Below are 10,129 nucleotides of genomic sequence, written 5' to 3'. Positions count from 1 at the left end.
TGTCCTCAACAATAGTGCGATCACATGATTTAAATATCATTATTAAATCTCATTTTAAGAATACATGTGGGATGTAATATTTTACAGTCAACTGGTCCACACATATCGGTAATGATTGGCTGACTAGAGTTTGACATTACTGTCGTGCGACGGTGGTGATCAGTTGATCCCCTTAGGTCATACCTATAGGGAAATACTCTTAATTGATTATTTAATTAATCGTATACCGATACGAGTTAATTAAATTGCTTAAAATTGACGGATGATTTTGTGAGTATAATTTACGTATCTTATTGTAAATATGATTAAATGAGACACGGTCTAAGTAATCGAATTATTTTATTACTTAGATGAAATTGTTGTTTAAAGAAACAATTGAAACGGAATGAATAAATTATTATAAATACAGAATGTTGTAGTTTATAATTTGGAAACATTTTTGGTACAAGTAATTACGAATTACTAGTCGATTTTGTAAATGACATATTTTATGAGTATGTTGATTTTTAATATGTTAAAAATACATTACATTGTAACATGTCATGTAACATGTTACATGTGACAAATTTGACAAAATAAAATGGGTTCTCCATTTTATGCTTATAAACCGAAAATGAGGAGGTAGTGTGAGATATATATTGTGTTTTTATCTTGAGTGGAAAACACAATCATGATATCTAAGTACTAGCCTTGCAAGCCTAAGTTTTTGAGAAGAGCAAAAACAAGAGGCATTGGGCATACTACCCAATGCTCTCTTTTTCGGCCTCCCACAACAAAGAGAAGAGAGCTCTTCACTTTACTTAATTATTCATTCTTCCCATTTTTCTAGTGTAAGAAAAATCCTCCTATGCTCTCTACAATCTTATGAGATTTCTAGAGAAATAAATCACAAAATTCCTCTTCTCTCAACCGAAATATGTGAGAGAACAAAAACATTTTGTGTCATATTTTTAAGTAAGACTAATTTTAATACTAGATCATATTATTTTAGTCTTTAAGATGTATTCCTTGGGTATATGCTTTTGGGAGGGATTCTACACTTGAATCCTTGTTCTTCCATTTGGAGAGCTCAAGAACAAGTGAGTAGGTGAACTCACTTGTGCCCATAAGAACCGAAATTACAATGTAAGGGTGATTTCTCCTTTTTTTTGCTACCTTGTTTGCATGCATAAGACCTTTATTTAATTTTATGACAAATTAAATTAAAACATATATGAGTATGTTAGTGTATATAGATCTACATTTCCTTCAATCGGTATCATGAGCCACGGTTGTTTGCATGCAAATTGGTTAAAAGTTTTTCCGAGTTATAAGAATAACAAATAAAACTTGTAAAATTTGTGTTATTATGATATATCACGAAATTATTACATGCATGTTAATATTTCTGGTCCTAAAATGTTTTAGGATATTTTGGTTAATTTTTCGGATTTTTATTGTTCATAATTTACAATAATGACATTTAAATATGATTTTATGAGTAAAAATGTCATTTTTGGTCTAAAATTTGCTATACTTCGAATTTTCCAGTGGTTTTTGGATATGTTTTCACATATATTATTTTGAGATAACCTGTAAATTTTCATATTTTTTGGACTTGTTATGCTCGAAAAATGGATTTTTCATTATTAAATTCGGATTTAGGTGAAAAATAGGTTAATATGAGTTAAATTTCGAATATGGTCATAGTTTTTTAATATGTTGTCACATGCAATTTTACAAGATGTGTGTAAAATAATTGGCTATAAATAAGTCTTTTTGCATGATTTATGGATTTTTGAAGAAAAATAGCATAAATAGTGACATTATTAGTGAAAAATTAATAAAACATAATCTATGACTTAGGAAAAACATCAAATGTTGCATTTTATTATCATTTTCAGATCTAAAATTGAAAAGTTAATGAAAATAATTTTTCCATGTTTTTATAATTATTTTAGTTAAAACCGATAAACCGCAACATTGTTTTTCCGGAAAAATTTCGAAATTTTTAACCTAATATTTTGAACATTATGAGTGTCATGGTATTTTTCCAGAATGTTCATGAAGTTTAAATTTCAAATTTTGAATTTATTTGAAATTTTGTGATTTATTTGAAGTTTATAGCTTATTTTTGTAATTTTTGGTCCATTTATGAACAATTTTATAAAATATAGGTTAATTATGGTCAAATTATTAGTGAAGACTATATTTTGAGTCCTAAAAGGTTAGGGTAATTAACTTATGCATAAATATGAGTTTATGTATTTTAGTGATTATAAAAATGTTGAAATCACGCAAATCCGTAAAAACCGAGTAATATACGATATTGGCTAATTAAAGGCGATTTAGCATAAAATTGAGCATGTTCATACATATTTTAATGCTGCATTTTCTTTATGATTGTCATAATTTTATTTATGTAATTTTGAATTATGTAATTTTTACTTAGTATGGCCTTAGTTTTTAATTGGTATTACCCGAAATGTATGGGAATATCGATTCGGTTGTAATTTTATTGTGATCTCGTATCACCGTCTTGTAATTTAATAGATTTATTTTATTATAGTTACAAATGTATAATAGGAAATTATGTAATTTATTATGTAATTTTATTCATTCCGGAGTTCCCAAAGACGGATTTCTTCAAGAATGGCGATACATAAAGACGGTGTTACCTCGAGATGCGTGCCTCAACCGAAGTTCAAGGGACCAATGGAGTTGGTTTCCGAATATGTAATAGTTAAAGAGTTTTTCTATTTTAGGAAAGGCCATACTAGGATTTATTTTTCTTTATGCTTGCATTTTATTTTATGTCACATGCATCGCTAAATCGCCATAACTAAACATGCATTGTCTTTTATCGAGTTTATCGACCGTGTCAATTATAATTATCGTAGTTCACCGCTTTAGTTCACTTAAAACGTGATAGATAATAAATTGACATGACCTCTCGCTAAAACAATCAATTGAGACATAGCCTTACCAAATAGTAGAAACCATGAAAACCTATTTCGTGAGGGAGTGCACTCGGCCACACCGGGGTACAAACCTTGTTACGTAGGGGAAGTGGGTGATGAATGTTAATCCACCGAATTCATGTTGATAAGGGATGTATCGGCCACACCGTGCCCAAGTTAATGTGGGTTTGGATTATGGACACATTTATTCGAAATTTGGATTGAACTCAACAAAAGTATTTGATAAGGGATGTATCGGCCCCACCGTGCCCTTGTCGATGTGTTTTGGGCTAAAGATAAATGTTAATGTAATTTTATCGACCAAGAGTTCTAAAAGTAGAATCGATTAAAGAGTTAATCCACCGAGTTATATTGATAAGGGATGTATCGGCCCCACCGTGCCCAAGTTAATATGAATTTGGATCTTGGAATCATTTATCATAGTTGGGTAGAGGTCACTATGTAAATGCTTTACTTGTTTACAAGTATTAATAAAACGATAAATGTTAAGTTTTCCTATATTCCGTTATTATATTGTTCTATTTCTTTACCACAATTCATATACGATATCATTTCGATTTTTGATTCAAATCTCCATTAAAATATCGTAACTAAAGACAAATATGAGTTTGCTTCTAAAAACCTCAAATGAACCATTGCTAAGGATCTCTTGTAAAGAGTATAGATTAAAGTTATTCAATATCAAACAGGTTTTTGATTCTTGACTAACACATCTACTTGCAATGGATTGTTTTTCATATACTTAATTGAATTAAGTACCTTGAAGCGATAAATTATTTTGGTAATTAGTTTTGTCAGAATTCGTAATTGACCAAAATAACGCAACCACTTCAATGAAAGTTTTAAGACTAAAACGAACCTATGAAGAGTAATCTTCATTAATTCAATTTTGTTTCTCAAAGCAAAGACTCATTGAAATGAGTGGGAGCATTCTCTTAAACCGTTAAGATGAGGACGAGGTTCAAGAAGTAAAGATTATAATGGAATTGATACAAGGTAATGTTAAAGGTAAAGTTGTTGAGAATAACGATACTAAACCTATCAATCCCGACCGATAAAGTTTCCATTGTCTTAAAATGTTGGACACGAGAAAGGAAACTACCCCAAATTATTGAAGAATCAACAAGTTAGTTGTGGGACATCTAATGGGACATTCTTCTTTAAAAAGTTTATTTGATTAAACATAAATTTTGCTAGTACTACTTCGTCAATATTAGAAACCAGTGGAGGTTTTCATCATTATGTTTGATACATAGGATGATTAGAATATGACGACTAGCAACAATGAAGTCGAGAGAAAGAGTCATTGTGTACTAAATCTAGTTTTTGGGTTTGGAGTTATACTTAATTGTGACTATTAAGTACATAAACTCTAAATGAGAATATAAACTTGTTAAGATACAAAATAGGTTTCACTTTTGTGATCATATACACCACGAATTGATGTATGGCTAGCCCATTATCAAGGTGATTATAATCTAAACCAAACTAGAATGATATATCATGAAGATGATGCAAGACTCAAAATTGGTAACCCAAGATTAAACCTTAAAATTTTTGGAATGATGAACGCAAAGAGTTATCGAGTACTCTTGAAACCATTAGATTGTTAATGGTATATGCGTATCTTGTATTCAAAGCAAGATGTCTCATGCCTTTTGGATGAAAAGGAGATCGAGGTTGTAAATCATTGATCCAAAATAGGTTGATCATTTTCTTTTACCAACGATTTAAGTTGACGCTAATATGTTCACTTAATAAGGTAAATAGAAAAATCTTTGAAGAAGTTTAAAGAGTTCAAGGAATCACGATTAAGTCGTGATGTGATTATCAAAGTGAAGACTTTGATATAAGCCAAAGGAAATGTGATATAGTATCACAAGTTAATCTCTCTTAGCACGCACTATGGAATAATGTATGGTTGCATAAGAAATCAAACGCTATTCGATATGGTTTGAACTTCAATCAAGTTACTTTGAGTTACTTGATCCTTTTGGGGATATTATCATTTTTGTCTAAATTATTTTTTCCACTAAAACATGAAATGGTAAGGGTACCATGTTTGTAAGTTTTCACAAGAAACAAATGCTCATTTTTCCCTTTTCAAATATCACGAGTACGACGGGTTTGCGGCTCGTGAAGCTGTCTTTCTAAAATACAAGTTTATTTCTAGAAGACAGAGTGGGAGAATTTATTCAAGAGCCACAAAGAATGTTATGTCGCAAGAAACTGGTCTTTCTTGGCTACATGAGACGTTTTGTGTAAGATGTTGTTTCTTTAAAACCTAGGAGGTTAAATTCGTCAAATTGTTGAAAATGATGGATTCATGCTACTTTTAAGAAAGTAAAGAGCTTATAACTTACAAAGAAATCGTTTGATTCAAATTGATTACTTCTAGAAAGTAATGAACATATGACTTACATAAGAGTGTTTAAGTCACAACTCAATATAAGGCTTAGAGCCATGAAAATCCGAAATAAAAAGGCTTGATTAGTTGCAAAGGGTTTTGCACTAATAAAGAGAGATTTCAAGGCTTGATTAGTTGCAAAGGGTTTTGCACTAATAAAGAGAGATTTCAAGGTTTGACTGGTTGCAAAGAGTTTTGCACAAATTGAAATGCTTAAGTCTATTTGGATCTTCTTAGTGATTGTGTTTCATTATGAAATACGTAGCAAGTGAATCTAAAACCCACTTCTTCAAAAGAAGGAATGTATTCAATACATGTCATGAGTTTTGTAGATTCTTGCAATCTTAAGATAATGAGCAACTTAAGAGATGGTCTTAAGTATGACATCAATGAGTTGGAATCAACATTTTGATCTTGTGATAAAACATTTCTCGATAAGTCGAGAAGTTGTGTTTATACATGAAGTTTAGTGGGAGTTACGAAAATTTTAATTAGTCCGATATGTGGATGACATATTGATCATTAAGAATGATTTAAGACTTTTGGAGTAATATTATACATCTTTAATATCCGGATCTATGAAGATAAATCCACATGATATTAGCGTCAGTAAGAAGTCTTATGTTGATAAGATTCATGACTAGTTCAATTAAATTGAACATATTTGATTGATTTCATTTGCTTCCGCTGCCGAATCAATTAAATGATGTGCAACACTTCATATACTTTGAGTATGATGAATTGTTTTCAAAATCGAATTTAAGTAATCTTTGCCAAGTAAGCCATAAAGATTACCCTTAAGTGCATGCATAAGCATTAAGGAAGTAAAGCAAAGTGTTTATGATGCAATTTTGTGTAAGGGTGTTACACAAGTGACAATTGACAATTGAGGTTGCGCATGGTTTCCGACTAAACCATAATCAAAACACATAAGGATGGTTAAGAGACCATTGTGGCTATGTTAATTAAGAAGTAGATTTTCTAGAATCGTTCTAGGTAATAAAGAACAATGACAGATATTTATAACGGAAATTGAGTACACTTGCAATCATGAGATGTGCAAGAAGGATAAGTCCCGCACACTGTGAAAACAGTGGGAGCTATTCTTAGGCTAAGAGGGCCTATGTCTTGATTGGATCTCGACACGTACTCAGAAAGTTTTGTGATGCAAATGTATACATTACAAAGGAAAACGAATATGTAGTAAGGTTGAGTTAGGTCCAAAAGGTTGATAAAGCCTACTAACCAAAGCCTTCTCAAAGGTTAAACATGATGAGTCATGTCATTTCAATTGAATTGAAATGAACAACTACGTACAAGATCAAATCAGATTATAGAACATGAAATAGAAATCAGGCATTGACTATTCATGTGTGATAATCGCATTTGTCGTTCGAGTTTTATTTTAAAACTCTTTTATTATACTTTGTTACATCCAAACGGGTTGTAGTGACAATTGAACCCCGTTAAAGTGAACACGGATTAACATTGTATTCGCCCATAGTCACTTGTATGAGGTGACGTCTCGAAGTGACTAGAGTGTGATGCGATTGATGGCAAGTTCAAGTGCCATAGAGTCATGTGAGATGACTAGTCGATCACATAGGCAGATCATTAGGAACATTTTGTCGGGCCTCAATGACCGCTTATAGAGTTACGGCAATTTATAAAGCCTGGTCGTGGCGAGAGCTACTATAGTATTCAAATGAGTCGATTCTTTTGACTAAAGACTATTCACCTAAGATGGCTCAGTTACAGATTAACTTTGATTTGTGTTACTACGACCTTCGTAAATGGGGTCAAATGGGCATATTTCGGGTCATGATGGCTGTGGCTAGTCGAAGGGAATGAGTGCGATAGGAATTGTCCATCCCCTTGTCAGGGTTAAAACAATATCTCAGGGTCACTCGAGGAGTAATGAACTGGAAATGCGTGGCCACGCTCGGAAGGTATCCAGAGTGGATAAATCCGGTCAAACAGTTATTCTCCAGATCGAGGAAACCACTCTCGATATGATCACTTGCAAGTACGACCTGAAAGACACCTTGCATTGAGTGGGAGATAGTAATAGGACAAGAGAATTGGTGACGCACACTTGTCGAGGACAAGTGGGAGATTGTTGGGAAATGTGTCCTCAACAATAGTGCGATCACATGATTTAAATATCATTATTAAATCTCATTTTAAGAATACATGTGGGATGTAATATTTTACAGTCAACTGGTCCACACATATCGGTAATGATTGGCTGACTAGAGTTTGACATTACTGTCGTGCGACGGTGGTGATCAGTTGATCCCCTTAGGTCATACCTATAGGGAAATACTCTTAATTGATTATTTAATTAATCGTATACCGATACGAGTTAATTAAATTGCTTAAAATTGACGGATGATTTTGTGAGTATAATTTACGTATCTTATTGTAAATATGATTAAATGAGACACGGTCTAAGTAATCGAATTATTTTATTACTTAGATGAAATTGTTGTTTAAAGAAACAATTGAAACGGAATGAATAAATTATTATAAATACAGAATGTTGTAGTTTATAATTTGGAAACATTTTTGGTACAAGTAATTACGAATTACTAGTCGATTTTGTAAATGACATATTTTATGAGTATGTTGATTTTTAATATGTTAAAAATACATTACATTGTAACATGTCATGTAACATGTTACATGTGACAAATTTGACAAATTACAAAATAAAATGGGTTCTCCATTTTATGCTTATAAACCGAAAATGAGGAGGTAGTGTAAGATATATATTGTGTTTTTATCTTGAGTGGAAAACACAATCATGATATCTAAGTACTAGCCTTGCAAGCCTAAGTTTTTGAGAAGAGCAAAAACAAGAGGCATTGGGCATATTACCCAATGCTCTCTTTTTCGGCCTCCCACAACAAAGAGAAGAGAGCTCTTCACTTTACTTAATTATTCATTCTTCCCATTTTTCTAGTGTAAGAAAAATCCTCCTATGCTCTCTACAATCTTATGAGATTTCTAGAGAAATAAATCACAAAATTCCTCTTCTCTCAACCGAAATATGTGAGAGAACAAAAACATTTTGTGTCATATTTTTAAGTAAGACTAATTTTAATACTAGATCATATTATTTTAGTCTTTAAGATGTATTCCTTGGGTATATGCTTTTGGGAGGGATTCTACACTTGAATCCTTGTTCTTCCATTTGGAGAGCTCAAGAACAAGTGAGTAGGTGAACTCACTTGTGCCCATAAGAACCGAAATTACAATGTAAGGGTGATTTCTCCTTTTTTTTGCTACCTTGTTTGCATGCATAAGACCTTTATTTAATTTTATGACAAATTAAATTAAAACATATATGAGTATGTTAGTGTATATAGATCTACATTTCCTTCACCTTCTTCCCATACGTTATCTCAATATCTTTCACTTTCTCATACACTTCATGACCATTCAAAATCTGAGGACTCCCACGTTGTTCAGGACACCCATTAAACGCCTTGTGAAGCTTACGATAATGATGATCAGGGCATAACCATCGACGATTTCCCCTATACACATGCTTGCGAGAATGCTTCAAATATTCTGAATAAACATCCCCCCCCCCCCACACACACACAATGGGCAAGCCTCTTTCCCATGTACAGTATGTCCAGAAAGATCGCCGTACGCCGAAAAGTCAGTTATTGTACACAATAACATAGCTCTCAGATTGAAATTTTTCTTCTTATAACCATCAAACACCGGTATCCCTCTTTCCCACAGAATCTTAGAATCATCTATAAGTGGTTCCAAATACACATCTATGTCATTTCCAGGTTGTCTAGGGCCAGATATCAACAAAGACAACATCAGATACTTTCATTTCATGCAAACCCATGGGGGCAAATTATAGATGGCCAATACAACTGGCCAAGTACTGTGTTGGGTACTCATGTTTTCATGAGGGTTCATTCCATCTGTGGAGAGTGCTAGATGCAAGTTCCTTGCTTTTTTGGCGAAGTCAGGATATTTAGCGTCAAACTCTTTCCACTGTTGACCATCCGCTGGGTGTCTTAACTTTCCATCTTCAACCCTTCCACTATTATGCCAAGTCAACATTCTTACATCTTCTTCATTCAAATAAATCCTTATGAATCTTGGTATTTTTACCACAACGCCTTAGCTGGGATCCCTTACTTAGTCTTATAACGCCATACAGAGCAGCGCAGACAATATGATAATTTCTCATAATCTTTACGGTACAATATGCAGTCATTGGGACAAGCATGTATTTTCTCATATTCCATGTCCAATTCTCTAATCATTTTTTTAGCCTCATATGTCCGACTCGGAAGAACATTACCGTCAGGAAGCATGTCACATAGCAAAGCTAGAAGATCCGTAAAACTCTTATCACTCCACCCATTTGCCCCCTTCAAGTTATATAACTTTACCATCGCGGACAATTTGGTATACTTCTTACAATCAGTAAATAAAGGCATTTTAGATTGACTCAACTTCTCAATTAAATCATCAGCATTTATTTCCTCATCATCAGTAGCTTCAAAATCATCGAATCCATCATCTTCATCAAACTTCTCACCTAAAACAACCTCAGGTGTAGGTGAATGATTGTTTACACACATATCATATGCCCAATCCCCTATATCTAAACCAACAGCTTCAGGTGTATGATTATTTACCTCTACATCAGTTTCCCCATCCTCATCCTCATCCTCTAATTCTCCATGAAAAATCCAACGCCTATAATCTCTACTGAAACTATTCT

The sequence above is a fragment of the Silene latifolia genome, chromosome 9 (genome assembly GCF_048544455.1).
Source record: "Silene latifolia isolate original U9 population chromosome 9, ASM4854445v1, whole genome shotgun sequence".
Lineage (NCBI taxonomy): Eukaryota > Viridiplantae > Streptophyta > Magnoliopsida > Caryophyllales > Caryophyllaceae > Silene > Silene latifolia.
This window is presented reverse-complemented; position numbering follows the sequence as displayed.